This window comes from Dendropsophus ebraccatus, chromosome 14 (assembly GCF_027789765.1).
Source record: "Dendropsophus ebraccatus isolate aDenEbr1 chromosome 14, aDenEbr1.pat, whole genome shotgun sequence".
Lineage (NCBI taxonomy): Eukaryota > Metazoa > Chordata > Amphibia > Anura > Hylidae > Dendropsophus > Dendropsophus ebraccatus.
In genome coordinates this window covers 54,794,543-54,811,234 of record NC_091467.1, presented here as the reverse complement: position 1 = coordinate 54,811,234, position 16,692 = coordinate 54,794,543, and the positions used below count along the sequence as shown (strand labels likewise).

General features: G+C 43.5%; 1 non-coding gene across 1 annotated transcript; it reads right to left on the bottom strand.

The window, feature by feature from the left end:
• Positions 1-6,389: 6,389 nt before the first annotated feature.
• Positions 6,390-6,580, bottom strand: LOC138773549 (U2 spliceosomal RNA). The gene has a single exon (XR_011360182.1). It is a non-coding gene; the product is annotated as a U2 spliceosomal RNA (small nuclear RNA).
• Positions 6,581-16,692: the final 10,112 nt, after the last annotated feature.

The window sequence follows — 16,692 nt, the reverse complement described above, 5'->3', positions numbered from 1 at the left end:
ACTCAAAATCAACGGAACATTATCCCAACCCTTCCCGATCAGAAACGGCACAAGACAGGGCTGCCCCCTGTCCCCTCTCTTATATGTTCTCTGTATGGAGCATCTCCTCATAGCACTGAGAAATAACCCCCACTTTACTGGCTTCCATACCCCCACACAGACGCAACATAAATGTTCCGCTTTTGCAGACGACTTGCTGCTGTTCATCTCCGACCCTGCTTCCTCTCTCCCGGCCGTCATGTCTGACCTGACGGACTTCTCCCTATTCAGTAATTATAAGATTAATTTCTCCAAAAGCGTGGCCCTTGGGGTCACCTTGCCCCATCCCCTGACCCGGTCCCTCCAGCGTCACTATCCCTTTAAATGGCAGTCCACCTCCTTCAAATATCTGGGGGTCCAGATCCCGTCAGACCCTGGCCTCATTTACACCCTTAACTATCCTCCCCTCCTTCGGGCCGTCAAGATAGAACTGGAGAGGTGGGACAAGAGTAACATCTCCTGGTTGGGGCGCATCAACTCCCTTAAAATGACGATTCTCCCCCGTCTTCTATATTATTTTCAAACGATACCCACATCCATTCCTAAACAATTCTTCCTCCAATTACACAAGATATTTCGCTCCTTTGTGTGGTCGGGGGGGCTCCCCTAGAGTGGCGCGATCCATCCTGGCGAAACGCAAGCGGGCTGGGGGCCTGGCTCTGCCGGATTGCTTCCTCTACCACTTAGCGGCTACCTCCGCGAGAGTGCTCGACTGCATACATCATGCTTCTTCCAAGCAGTGGGTGCAGCTAGAGAGATCCCTCTTCAGGGTGGACCCCGCCACGATCCCCTGGCTTCCACAAGCCGCCCTGCGCCCTAGTCGAATTCGGCATTGGCCACTGGTCTCCCAGTCCTTGGCGAGGACCTACTCTGGCCAGGCTCGTTCGGCGGGACTGGTGCGCCCGGGTGGCCCGTTGACCCCTTGACCCCCTTACTAGGCAACCCTGAATTTGAACCGGGAACCCTGTGTTCCTCGTTTCTGGGCCGAGACAGATTCCCTGCCCTGCGCATATGTCATGTCACCATGTGTGGCGTCGTTGGATGGAGTTTGTCGATTCGCCTGAGTACCTTTCAGCCTTCTCGGATAACCCTTAACCCCCTCTCTTTCCCCCCTTCTCCCTTTCTCCTCCTACCCTAACCTCCCTCATCTTTGGCCTCCTTCTTTGTATTTGCTGAGGAAAGCCCGTCCTGGCAACTTTCCCTTGTTAATGTATGTCACGAGTTACGTTCTTGTGTTTCTAGGTCCTAGTTGGACCCTTTTTCCTTTTATTTTTGTTGGGCCAGATTTACCTTAAGAGACCCATATTTTGATCCTTTACCATTGCTGTGAAGCACCTTGAGTGTCACTGCTGTGATACCCGGCATTACTGGACTAAGTCTCGTGTGTTGATTTATTTATGCTGCCTTCTGTTTTCCTGGCAATTTCATTTATGGTTTGTGCTTTGCTTTACCTTACTTGTGTTCAAGTGCTTTGTTATCCCTGTACACTCTTGTACTCTATTTTTTGATAATAAAACCGTTTTGAATACAAAAAAAAAACAAAAAAAAACATTTTTATTATTAAAACCTTACCCTCAATGGTTAGGTCCCTCAGTTTCCAAAAATAAGTCTTTTTCTCAATTTTACTTAAAACCATATCCCAGTTCACAATCCCATCATTTCTTTCATTAAAAGTTATTCCGAGTATTTTAATGTCGTCTTGCTTTATACTTATATCAGGAGTCTGGGAGGCGTCCCAAGGCCCCATACTCAAACACTCACTTTTTTTAATATTTAGTTTAAAACCTGAGGCTTGGTTAAAAAACTCTGTTTGCATAGGTGCCCTTTTAATGGATATCGGGTCCATGCAAACTATGGTTACGTCATCCATGTAAGCGAGTATTTTTACCTGATTACCACCTCCTCCAGGTACGGGAACTCCTCGGATCATTTTGTCCCTGCGTAAAAAACATAACAAGGGTTCCATTGCACATATAAATAAAATCGGAGAAAGGGGACACCCTTGCTTTACTCCAGACTTTAAAACAATTTTCTCAGTTAAAAACCTGTTAATCGAAATTTGGCTAAAACAGGATTTGTATAAAACCTTAATACGACTTAAAATCACCTCTGGGATTGACATTTCCTCTAAAACACTAAAAAGATACTTAAGGGATACTCGGTCAAAGGCCTTTTCAAAGTCCAGCGCTAAGAGGGCCAGGCCTCGATCTCTAGAATACCAAATACAATCTCTTAAAATGTTTAAAACCTCCGTAATACTTCTCCCAGGAACCCCACAAACCTGGTCCGGCTGTATAAGCTTATGTATAACAGTTTTTAATCGATTTGCAATTATTTTAGCCATTACTTTATAGTCTACATTAAGAAGGGTTATAGGTCTCCAATTCTGTAGCAATGTACGGTCACCCTTTTTAAAAATTAAAGACACTACACCCCGCCTCCAAGAACTCGGCAATTCATCCACTAAAAAAGCTTCTCTAAAAATTACTAATAAATCATCTTTTAAAATATCCCAGAAAGTCAGATAAAATTCAATGGGGATCCCATCTACTCCAGGGGCTTTCCCACTAGAGAAACTCTTAAAACCAGTAAAAAGTTCCTCTAAAACTATGTCTCTTAATAAAACCTCCTGGTCTAAAATATCCAACTTAAAATCTAGGACATTAAGAGCAACTTTTAAAAATGACTGATCAATACGTTTTTCATTAAATAAAAGTTGATAAAAGTTAAAAGCAGATTTTAAAATACCATCTATAGAGGTCTCTCCTTCTAGGTCTAAAATCACATCCTTTTTATCCATCACCTTCAAAAAAGAACCTAGAACATTTTTCTCCCTCTTCCAGTTGTTGCACACGGGATTGGAAAATTATTTGTTTCCCTTTCTCATTTAGGTATTTCTTTATCTCTGCTTTAAGATTAATAATATTGTCATCAACTTCTATTCCCAATTCTTTAAACTTAAAAAGTGTTTGTAACCTTGTATTTAAATTATAAAACCATCTCTTCTTTACCTTTGCTTTTCTCCTACCTGCTTCAATAAAAAACAACTTAATTTTTGTTTTAATACTTTCCCACCAGGTCAGCATTGGGATATCTAGGGGTTTTTGCTGCCGCCAACTCTGGTAGGATTGACCAAGTTTAAGCTGAATCAAAGGATCTTCTAGGAGGTGAGCACTCAACCTCCAGAGACCCTTATTAACTCTCTGTTCACCACTCAACTCCATTTCCGCTTACAAGAACTTGTGGTCTGAAAAAATGTTGGGTGTTAAAATCTTCTGATAAAAATATAAAATTGATTCTAGAATCGACTCTCCCATTTGACCAGGTAAAACCCGGATCAGCTGGTGAGAGTGACTTCCAGATATCCTTAAGCTTAAAATCACATAAGATATTTTTAAGCAGGTAATAAGTCCTATCACACTTGTGAAGAGGGTCACCCCCCTGCCGGCTTTCACCTTCCCAAATCAGTTCTGCTCTCTCTTGTTTTTGGGGAGAGGCATACACGTTTAGAATACGGAGCATAAAACCATTAAAGTTCAGGTGGACTAGTATTGCCCTGCCAGGTAAGATCTCAACCACAGAACACACAGTGATATTTTTTCCCCGGCAGAGAAGTCCCACCCCAGCAGATCTATTGTCATTTGAGCCCGACCACACCGACGGGCTGGACTTCCAGTCTTTTTTTATATCTGAATAGTCTATAGCATGCTGAACTCCACATTCTTGTAGCAAACAAAAATCAAAGTTCTCAGTCTCTAAATAAGAGAACAAAGCAGCCCTACGAGTGGGGCTCTTTATTTGTCTCACATTCAGCGAGACGACTTTAACAAGAGGCATTACTCACTCAGGGTGGTGGACTGTCCAAACTCAGGTCACAGCTGAAGTCCTGGATATCAAGGTCCTCAAGGATCTCCTGGCTAGAAGAACCCGCAGACATGATGTTCCGGGGGTCAGAAGCAGGAATCGGGTAAGAAACCTGCCCCAACCCCATCTCACCTTCACCCAAGCTGACGTTCGGGGAAGCTGCTTGCGCCTCCCTGCACCGCTTTTTCCCTGCTGGCTCGCTCTCGTTGTCCTCCTCGTCGTCTGTTTCCCGCTCGCTTGTAGAAGTGTTCTCCTCTGGAAGACTTTGGTCCATCTCCTCTTCCTCTGTTAGCTCTCCCATGGTGTTCAGTTGGTCTTTCTGGCCGTCATCAAGGATCGTCGAACACTCCTCTCCAGGCTGGCTCGTCTTGTGTTGGGGCTCCAAAGTCTTCTTGGCAGCCTCCCTCACTACTTTCTTTGTGGGGACTAGCCGCTCGGACCTAACGGTAACCCTGCTGACGCTGGGGGCCATCTCTGCGGGAGGCTCCACTGGCTGTGTGGAATCATCCCGCTCCGGCCCGCTATGGGACGTCTCAGCAGAGACCTGACCAGACAGAATGCCAGGCCTCCGCTCAGCCCCTACCGCACCTTCAGCCTTCATTGCCTGATCCACTGTTGAAGGTACAGTAGGTCTTGGCTCAGGACTCGCAATAACAGTCTCTTTCTCGGGCCTCTGAGTTGTCATTGCCTGGCTCTCAGCACGCACTGAAGGCTCCAACCCAGATTTGGTGTAAGCTTTAACTATATCAGCAAAAGTACGGCTCTTGAATCTACTGGGGCAATTTCTGAACATGTGGCCTTTGCCTTTACACAAATTGCACAGTCTGTCTTTTGGGCAATCTTTCATTTGATGTCCATATTGGCCACAATTATTGCACCGATCCACTTTCTCCTCTTTACAGTCCGTCTGAACATGCCCCATCTTTCCACACTTTCGGCAAAACGTGGGCATGTTGGCATAAAAAATGTACCCTCTACTCTTGCCGATGATGATTGTAGAGGGGGGGTGCTGCATGCCTCCGATACCCTCTGGATCTTTCTTAAAGCGGACAATAAACTTTCTTTTGCCTCCCCAAAATCCAACAGCATTCATGACTTTGTTAGAAAAACGAACTTCGTCACAATACGTTTGCAGATAGGTAATAATGTCCTCAGTTGCAACATAGGGATTATAAAAATGCACGATGAGAGGGATTTCATCATAGGCAAAAAGTAAAACAAATTTTAGTCCTTCAAGTACTGGGGCCAGCAGAAATTCGTTTACCTTTTTCACAACTTGGTAGCAGCACCCCTGGTTCTCGAAGGTGATGGTATGAATTCCTTTAAATTCGTTGTCTTGGAAACAGAAGACTGCATTTCAGCTGATACCAAGAACGTTGAACAGAACTTCTTCCACGATGAACTTGAGATTCTTCTGGCTTCTGAATTCATCCTTGACCTCAATACGAATGGTACTCTTCATCCGGGCCTCACCCGATGCATAGGAAATTTCGGCTGGCATCTCTCCCCGATTGGAAGCAACTCCACGGCAGGAACAGGCCACGTGCCTAGGGGATCCCCCCCGTTGCTCCCGGACTAAGCCCACTCCCCAATAGCCACAAGGGGGTGAAGTCTCCCGAAGGAGACGATCCCCCAAGGCCGAGGAGCAGGGTACCAGGAGCACCTCTCAGCAAGATCACCTGGACAAGCCACTTGATCTTAGACAAAAGGCCGAAAAGTCCCCTTCTCGGACACCCGGTGCTTCTTGTTAAGGAGAAGCCATACCCTATGCGTTCGACCCTCTCATATGGCGGCCCGGACGTGCTTTCACACTGCATCTCCTATTGCCTAGCACTGCCTCTGTCTTCCTTCCTGCTTTCAAATCTGCATAGCTCCACCCCCAATCACACTGCGTCTGCTTCCACCTGATGGATGGCAGACATACACGTCTCCGTCTCCGTCTGGCATACATGCAGCTAGCTCTTTGGCTGGCTGTCTCTGTAGCTGGCTGGCTGTCTCTGTGGCTAGCTAGCTAGCTACTTATTAGTATTTATTTATCAAAGAACATGGAGGGTGAATTCTCCCAGCTGAAGAGCCGTAGACAGCATCAGCAGGATACATTGGCCACCAGGAAATCCAAAGGAAACGGTTTAATAAACGGCACCTACCTTTCCACCTACCTGCTTGGTTGCTTGACCGGCTGCAACTGAGCTGCTTGTTTTGCTGGCAGCTGTGTATATCAGCAAAGCCTTGATGACATCACGTTCCGCGATGACATCACCAGCACTGACCCGGCAGCCAAGTTGTAAACAACTCTGCCAGTTGGTTGCCATGGCAACAGAGGCCAGCAAGTCTTGGACAAACAAACTTTTCTTAGCAACACTCAGGCTACTTTTTCGGGGTCCACCTGCGCACCACACTCGAGGGATGTTTCTTGCAACACAGTAGTTTCAGGTGCAGCCGGCTTGTTTTCTTCATTCTTTTTCTCTGTTTTTTGCAAACTCATTAGGGGGTGCACTGAACCTGGAGGCACTGCAATACCAGGTCAATGCCTGGAGAGGACAGAGCAAGCTCTTTTTCCATCTCCCTGTTCTAAAAATCCATTTAATATATGGTCCCCAGATAGGGGACGTATCAGATATTAAACTGATAAGAACAGATTTTTTTTTTTTTTAATTTTTATTAATAATGAAAATGTTCAAACCAACTTTACATAAATCACAAAGTATAAGGAAATATACACAAAGCTCACAAAATACACCGAAGGAACAAAATATTTCTTTTAGCACAAAATCAACAGGGTATTGCAATCATATAAAAGAAAATTTTTACATTCTTTAGACTTTTTGTCTCTGTCAGAAAAGAAACAAACTTTTAATAATTAAGCCCAAATTAACTAAATATTTTGGAACCAAGACTTCCACTTTTTGTGCTTCCATATTCCCTCGGCATCATCAACACCAAATCTTTTTATATCACATAACACGTATAGAAAGACTCTCCCACGGACCATGCCTAGACAATCACATACTTCCACATTATTTTTTTGAAAAATTTTTAATGTTCCTGACATCCCACAACACTTCTTTCACACAATTCACCAACAACCACAACACTCTTGCTTTCTCCCTACTCACCCCACACAATCCATACATCATCATATTGAAAGTTAATAGCTCAATCGTTGATTAGGTTTCCCATACCCTTCCATACCGCCTTAGCATAACTACATTCCCAAAAAAGATAAACATAATTTTCCTGACAACCACATCCCTCCCTTGGACATATTTCGCTGTCCACCAGCCTTCTTCTCCGCTGAAACACACGCGTTGGCACACACCTATGCACTAACATCCATGACAGATCTTTTTGTCTATTTGTCAGCTCTCTACTGCACACATTCTTCCACACCGTCCTGCACTCATTCTCAGACAAACTTCCAATAGCCTCACTCGATTCACGCATCTCTAATACTTTCATTACCTTTCTGCTATCCTGCCATTCAGTCACGCTCTCCAAATGATTCCTTCTTATACACCTATCGATCCTCATGTAAAACCAAGGGACCGAAAAGCTTACGGGCACCCTTAGGTCCCTAACCATTAAATTATATTTAACTAGCACATTCCCTGCTAGATATCTCAACATACATCCATACACACTTTCACATTTACTTACAGAAACACAAAAACTGACATACTTTACTGCCAAAAAAACTTCCACATTCATCAGTCCTTTCCCGCCATGCATTCTGCTTTTCTCCACAGTCCTCCTTTTCAATTTCTCCATCTTTGAATTCCAAAGAAACACATAGATACTCCTAATGATCCTTGCCAAACATCTGTCTGGCGCTGGAAAAACGTAATTAACATATAATAAAACAGGTAAAATAACAGACTTTATAATCAAGATTCTACCTTCCATCGACAAAGTCCTTAAAGACCAAAAATTAGTTTTTTTCACTACTTTCCCTAACACTTTCTCCCAACTCTCTTTTCCATACATATCATTATCAAAAATCACACCAAGCACCTCCACGCCTCCCCCTCTCACCGGCCATCCACACGCATTGCAGTCATTCCACTCCCAAAAGAACTTACATCCACTCTTATCAACATTCAGTTTAAACCCACTCATCAAACAAAAACAATCAATCAATAATTTTGCACGTCTTGTACTAGCCAAAGACTTACACACAACCGTAATATCATCCATATAACCAATCACACGAACATCCTTCCCATTACTCCCAGGCACTTCCACCCCACGCATTATCTTATCCTTTCTAAACATCCCAAGCAATGGCTCTATCATGCAAACAAAAAGAATTGGAGACAGGGGACACCCCTGTCTCACCCCTGATTTTATTTTAACTTCCTCACTTAGGAATCCATTTACTTGGATCTTACTTACAATATCTTTATACAAGATTTTTATCCATCCCACCATTCTCTCAGGCACTCCCATTCTCTCAAGCACTTTAAACATCAAATCATGTACTACCCTATCATACGCTTTCTCAAAATCCACAGTCACCACAGCCACACCTTGCTTTCTACTCTTACAATCCCATAATATATCTCTCAAACCTAACAAGCATTCAGAAATCCTCCTATCAGGCACAGCACACATTTGTTCTTCACCAACCATACAATCAATCGTACTTCTCAGTCTATTTGCCAAAATTTTTGCGATTATTTTGTAATCAACATTCAGGAGCGCAATAGGCCTCCAATTTTTTAACTCTCTTTTATCACCCTTTTTGAACAACAACACAGTCACACTCTCACTCATACTTTTGGGCAATTTCCCTCTTTCAAGTACCTTCTTACACACATCCCATACATAATTCCCAATCATATCCCAAAACACAGAGTAAAATTCCACAGGCAATCCATCACTCCCAGCCACTTTCCCATTCTTCATTCCTTTTATCGCCTCCTCCACTTCACTCTTCCTAATATCTTCACTCAAAAATTCCCTGTCAATCTCAACCAAACATTTGTCTACATTCCCCAGACATTCTCCCTCTAATGCACAATCCCGTTCTTTCTCTGTAAATAACTCTGTATAGAATTCCCATACTTCCTCTAGAATCTCATCCTTACCAAACACTTCCATTCCATCATTCTTTAACACTCACCATTTCTGTTTTTTTATTAAAGGCCTTTTTTAAAAAAAAAAATTTGGTACACTTCTCATCCTTTTCCTTTACTTCCACCCTAGCTGGAGCCACAATTTTCCGTCCATTCCTCTCCACACATGCTTTCACACAATCACGGGCTTCCTCGATCTCCTGTTTCACATCCATACCTAAACGTTTGAGTTCTAACAAATATTCCAATCTCTTCTGCCATCTCTCATACTCTTCCCTCTCCCTTCTCCCTTTCTCACATCCCTTCTTAATGAAAAACCTTTTAGTTTGTTGTTTCACCCATTCCCAACACTTCACAATACTGTAAAATTCATTCCGTTTTGCCACCCACCTCCCAAACCAATCCCTGTACTGCTCTAATATCCATTCATCCTCTAACAAAGACACATTCAACTTCCACACCCCCTTACCAAACTCATTCATACCACTCCCCCTTACCACACATTCAATCCAGGCATGATCCGTAAACGGTAATCTTCTCCTTCTGAAATTCATAATACACAAAGATTTGGAAACAAAAATATAATCAATCCTTGAACAAACATTCCCCGCATTGCTAAAATAAGTATACCCAATGGAACCGTCATTATAATCAACAAAAGAATCTTTAAGGCCAAATAAACGTATAATTTCTTTCAACTGTTTTCCAGTGCTATCAACCCCACTATCCCCACCACCCCCTGAACTACTTCTATCACCTGCCCTGATAGTACAATTAAAATCCCCTACAAGAAAAATATTTTCCCTCCCACCCAGAAAAAAATAAAGTTTTTCAAGAACCTCTGCTCTCTCTCTTCTCCCAGTCGGAGCATACACATTTATGAATTTATAACCCACCCCCTATAATCAAAATGAACTAATAATATTCTGCCTTGTATCACATGAATAACCTTTTTAATAACAAAATCATGACTTTTAAATAAAATTCCCACCCCACCATTTCTTTCCGAGGATAAGGACCATACCACAGGCCCATAAGGCCATGAACTCTCCAATGGCTCCTCACTTAAACAGCATTCTTGCAAACATAAAACATCAAAAGGATAATTAGAAATCAAATCAAAAATTGCTGACCTTCTGGTCGACGTCCTAATGCTGCGGACATTAAAGGAACCTAAAGTAAAACTCATAACACTATTTCATAAGGAAAAAAAAAAACAAAAAAAAACAGACATGACATGACATTGACATGGCATGACAACATAACAGACATGACACACAAAACAACAGACATGACACACAAAACAGACAACATGACATGACATGAGAATCATAAGAAACATGACACACAAACCAGACTACAAAACAAAAAAGTCCTTCATCCTACAGGCCCACTCCCACCCCGCCCCCGGAGGCGGAGTGCCCCTAGCATCCCGAACATTCTTCTTGCCAATGCCCTCCATACTTTTAGTAAATAATAAAGTTTTTTTACCGAACCCCCTTCCAAATATCCAGTCCCTCTGAAGGATGTAGAGGAGTCAGAGTCATAAGCAGCAGAAGACTCCACCACCTCCCCAGGGCTTGAAAATTCCTCGATCCTTTCGCTCAAGGGAGTTGTACCCCCCTCCTCCACCTTTCTTTTAAGTGACTCCTTGCCCACCTCCACACTCTCTACAGGATCCTGAGAGACATCAGATGGAACAGACATCTCCTCCCCCTCAGCAATCAGCGGATCTGGGGCTGGGGTTACCACAGACTCTGTTTCCTGGACCACAGGTGTGGCCTCCACATTGTCCTCGGCAACCGAAACAACAGGCACCTCAACAGAAGCAGCTGGAACCTCCACACTTCCAGGGACAGGACCCCTGGACTCACCAGTCCTGTACGTAGGGCAGCTCCTGGCCAGATGGTCTGAGGACCCACAGAAATGGCACTTCCGTGCCTCTGGACACTCTGTGGTCCTGTGGCCAGGCTGGTAACAGTTTTTACACACCTGCCCAACGGTGCAATCCTCTCTCGTATGTCCGAAAGAAAAGCAGTCCTGGCAAAAATTGGGCATCCCGGGGTAATGTAGGAAACCTCTATTGGTCCCTATAGCAAAGTTCTGGGGTGGGTGGCATACACCCCCAATCCCCTCGGGATCCGCCTTCAACTCCACTCAAAATCGCCTCATGCCATTGAAAGTGCCAAGAATATTGGTCCTTCTTTCTGCCCCAGACACGAATTTACAATATCGTCTCAGGAAAGCTTGGATCTCCTCGTCAGTCACAAACGGGTTGTACATGTGTACAATAATCGGAACTTTCCTGTCCCTCTGAGACTTAGAGGAGACAAACCGGATGCCTTGTAACTCAGGAGCAGAGGCATGTTCCTGGCTTCGCAGATAACAGGTCCGCATTTCAGTAAGCGTACGAAACGTAGCATCAAAAAACCCCTGCTGGGGAAATACCTGAAGGCAAAATATTGCTTCATGGGGCATCTTTAGGACTCCTTCTAGAACTCTCTGCTGAATATGAATAATGCCAAACGAGCTCTTCTTTTCCGGATCAACGAACAGCCGAACTGTATTCGGAGCCTTCGGCGCTCCAGCCATCGTCCTCAAAACGGATCTTCTTTTATTGCCTTCTCCATACGACCAGGATAAGGTTTCAACATAACTTTATTAAATGATAATAATTCATAACAAGTCATGAACATAAAACCAAAATATGAAACCATGTATAAAATGCATAACTTTTGTTAGAATCCAAAGTATAAAATAATCATTAGAAGGTCATTTTTACAAGATAAAATGACAATGGCAGAATAAAAAGACATTACATAAAATGCACTGGATAAAATTACATCGTTAATGTATTCCAAAGGGCCAGACACCACATGGATGCTGCGGTTCTTTTTGTCTCTTAAATAGTAAACATACAATTCGCTTAGTGCAATTTTAATACAGTCTTTGACATCAATACAATCATGTTTAAAAAGGAGAATGTTCCTAACCTTCCAGATGGCATTTTTAAAACAGTTAATAATAGTCCAGCAGATCATTTGTTGTTTAAAAGTAGGGCAGGTAAAAAGACCGTAAAAAACATATTCATGGTTAAAATCCTTCAAACCGCAGGCCCACTTCAGCAAGGGGCCTGCCTTCCGCCATATCTCCTGTGCATAGGGGCAGTTCCAAAATAAATGCACCACTGTTTCATCGACACCGCATCTCTCTCGTGGGCATTTGGCTCTCGCCACCAGTCCTCTCCTATGTTGGAATTCTCGGGTAGGGAGGCACTGGTGGACGATTGCCCAGGCAAGGTCTATATGCACATTTGCCAAGTATTTCCCAAAGACATTCCTCCAGACCTTTTTAGACCTTGCCTGTGAGAAATTGGACACTGCCCCCACTTCTTCGTTTTGTCTCCAGTATCTGGTCACCTTCCTCTGGTCCCCCAATATGTCAGGCTCCACATTTTGTAGGCCCAGGAGCCTGACTGTTTTCTCCAGGATTGCATAATGTTTTGGGGGACACAGGAGCACAGGAGAATTTAGCGGAATACGGAACCAACGTTTAAAAACCATGCCTGCCGCGTACTTTAAAAAGAAACTAAAAACACCATCAGAGTTAAAGATTTTAAAACAAAAGCAAAAATACTTAATGTAAAAAAAAGTAAAAAGGTTAGGAACATCTCTTCCACCATTGTCTTTACATTTGTACATAAAATCACGTTTTAGTTTTTCCATTTTGGAACCCCACAGAAACATAAAACAAATACGTGTTAATTTTTTGATATATAAAACCGAAGGAGGGAAAACCATAGCAACATAAAGCATTATGGGAATTAAAACCATTTTAATGATTAAAACTTATCCCTCCATAGTGAGGTTCCTCAGGTTCCACATACTGACCTTCTTTTCTATCTTTGCTATTGCTGAATCCCAACTAGAGTTCCCATCGTTTCTTTGGTTAAAAACAATTCCTAAAATTTTTATCTGTTCTTGCTGCATCACGATGCCTGGGGTTATAGAGGAATCCCAACCCCCAATATAAAAACAGTCGCATTTGTTAATATTCACTTTAAAACCTGAAGCAGCACAAAAAAATTCCGTGTCCCTTAAGGCCCTTCTCATCGATAGGGAATCGGTACATAAAATAGTCACATCGTCCATATAACTTAAAACCTTTACCTGATTCCCCCTTCCCCCCGGAATTGGAGCACCTCGAATAATCTTATCCTTTCTCAGGGTGGCCAACAGGGGTTCAATGGCACAAATAAAAAGGAGTGGGGACAGCGGGCACCCCTGCTTGACTCCTGATAAAAGAGGGACACCTTCTGTTAAAAAACCATTAATAGAGATTTGGCTAAAACAAGTTTTGTATAAAACCATAATGCGACTGATTATAAAATCTGGTACAAACATTTTTTTAAGAACTTTAAAAAGAAACTCATGGGACAATGCCTTTTCAAAATCTAATGATAAAATAGCAAGACTCTGGTTTCTATCTTTAAAATACCATATAACATCTCTTAAAATATTTAGGGATTCAGCAATAGACCTACCAGGGACCCCACAAACCTGGCTAGGGTGGATTAATTTACTAATAAAGGGTTTAAAACGAGCTGCAATTAACTTAGCTAAAACTTTATAATCTACATTTAAAAGTGTAATAGGGCGCCAATTTTTAAGATCTTTCTTCTCCCCCTTTTTAAAAATTAGCGACACAATCCCCCTTCTCCAGGAAGGGGGCAGTTCGTCTGTCTTAAAAACCTATTTATATACTAAAAACAAGTCATCTTTTGAAACCTCCCAAAAAGTTAGATAAAATTCTATGGGTAACCCATCTTCCCCCGGAGCCCTCCCGCTAGAAAAACTTTTAAAAACTGATAAAAGTTCTTCCATTGTAAGATTACGGGATAAAACCTCTTGGTCTAAAATATCTAACTTAAAATCAAGGGAGTTAAGAACATCTTGTAAAAAAGACTCATCAACAGATTTTTTGTTAAAAAGGAGCTGGTAAAATTTAAAAGCTGAATCTAACATTCCCTTTATAGTGGTTTCCCCCTCTAAATTTAAAATAGCATCACACTTATTATTAACCTTTTTAAAAAAGAAGCGGGAACACTTTTCATCTTCTTCTAAATATTTAACCCTGGAATTAAAAATGACTTGCTTTCCTTTGTCGTGTATACATTTCTGGATTTTAGCTTTTAAAACCAACATATCAGATTCAATATTAAAACCAATCTCCTTTAACTTAAAAAGTACATGCAAACGCTTATTAAGAACATAAAACCATTGTTTTTTCTCTTTAGCTTTCTTCTTAGCTTTCTTCTTACCTGCTTTAACAAAGAAATTTTTGATTTTTGGCTTGATGCCCTCCCACCAGTGCAGCATAGTATCATTGGGGTTCCTTTGCAACTGCCAGCACTGGTAAGTCCGCACAAACCTTTTGACAATTTCTGGGTCCTCTAGGAGCGTGGTGTTTAGTCTCCAGAGGCCCTTACTTACTTTTTCCTCCCCCTCTAGCTCCAGGGCCACCGAAAGGAGCTTATGGTCAGAAAATACATTTATGTTCAGCTGAGCTTTCTGTGGGGTAAAATCATTAGAGACGAGAATAAAATCGATTCTGGGCTCACTCTTCCATTAGACCAGGTTGCACCTTCGTCATTTGGTAAGAGATCCTTCCAGCAATCTTTTAAATTAAAATCATCAATAAAATTCTTTAGCAGGTAAGAAGTACGGTCTTTACGATTAGCATCCCCTCCCTGCCGACACTCTTCCTCCCTTACACAGTTAAAATCTCCTCCCACCAGCAGGGGGGTTGACCCAACACAAAACAATGGTAAAACATTAAAAAGCTCAGCTCGTTCTTGCTTATCAAGCGGTGCATACACATTTAAAACACGAAATAAAAGTCCATTAAAACACAAATGAATTAAAATGGCTCTGCCGGGCATAATCTCAGTCACAGTTTGTATAGAAATGGAATGGCCACGGCAGAGCAACCCAACTCCAGCCGATCGACAGTCATTTGCGCCGGACCACACTGAAGGGCCCAGTTTCCAGTCTTTTTTAAGATCGTTATAGTTCATGTTGTTGGGTATTCCACATTCTTGTAATAAAAGCAAATCAAAGTTCATTGTCTCTAAAAAGGAAAATAAAGCCGCCCTGCGAACAGGGCTCTTTAGGGACCTCACATTCAGCGAGGCTACATTCAGGGGTACACCGGGCATTATGGGGATTCAGGACCAGAGGGATCCGACTCTGAGATGTCAAATGAGCCAGACCCCCCCGGCATGGGGGATTCAAATTCCAAAATATTTTGGGGGTCGGAACCAGGCAGATGTTGTGGCCTAATTCCTTCTCTAAAATCACCCTCGTCCGAACTCCGGCATACCACCTTTCGCTAGACTTTGGTTAACTCTTCCTCTCTCGTTCTTTTTGCTGAACTGGAAGTATCCATATTCTCGTCATCTTGGAGCACCCTTGCATCAATGGCGCTTGGCTCTGGTCTGGCTGTTGTTGTCTTTGGGATAATCGTCTCTGCCTTTCTGGAGCTCAGCTGGGCTTTCTTCTCCTTCTTCTCTTTTTTTCTCTGGTTCTTTGATTTGCGAGCCTCCCATATCTGGTCCTCCGTAGGACTCTCCAAGGCGTCGGAATCTGGCTCTACCGAGTGGCTGGCGCTAAGAGCTTTTCCCAAGGGGGTTTTGGCATGTGGTTTGATAAACTCAGGCTCCGGGGGACCACAGCCCTCAGCACCACGAGACGTCTCAGCCTGCACCAACAACGTGCCTAGGTCAGGCTCCGAATCGACCACTCGGCTTTTAACAGGAGGCATAATCTCTGGTAACCGCTTTATCTCAAGCCTTCCCGTTGAGCTCCGACGGACTCCAGGGCCTTGTCTCGAAGCGCCCTTTGAGTCCTCGCAATCTTCCCCAGTGCATCTTTCCGTAGATGGCACTGAGAACCGTCTGGCCTTAAGACGGGCCGCCACTTGTCCAGGGTCAAGGGTTAAAGGAGCAGAACTAGAACAGTCCTGCCCTATCTTCCCAGGACCCATTGGGCTACCCTCCAATTGTGGCTCCGAAGAACCACCTACTGGGGTTTTGGAGGGTCTTAGCCCCAACCCTTTGGCCTGGGTTGAATCCAATTTCGGAGCATTTCCAGCAGCGCCTTTACTAGAGGCGGGGCGCTGCTCCGGCTCCGAATGGGGTGGCCCACGCCTGGGCCCACCCCGAGTAGGTTGTGTTCTCCGAGGGCAGTCTTTGAACACATGACCCACTCCACCACAGAGGTTACATTTATAATCGGCCTGACATCTCGAAGCCATGTGCCCCGGCTCGCCACACCTATTGCAATGCACAACATGGCTCTCCTTGCACTGCTCTCTAGTATGGCCATAGGAGAGACAGTTCCTGCAGAACCGGGGCATCTGGTCATAAAACAGGTGACCTCTGTTTTTCCCAATTGCAAAGCTTGCCGGCGGCAAACGGAGTCCACGAATTCCAGTGGGATCATGGAGGAACTTGACGAAGAACCTCCTTTTCCCATTCCAGAAGCCTGCCGAATTCAAGATGTCATTTGAAAATCGGACTTCGCCACAGTACCGACCTAGGAATGTGCATATGTCCTGCAGAGGGACAAATGGGCTGTACATGCACACAACGAGTCGCAGCCATTCCTCACCGTAGAGGAATACGAACCGAAGTCCGTCAAGGAGATCAACTGCC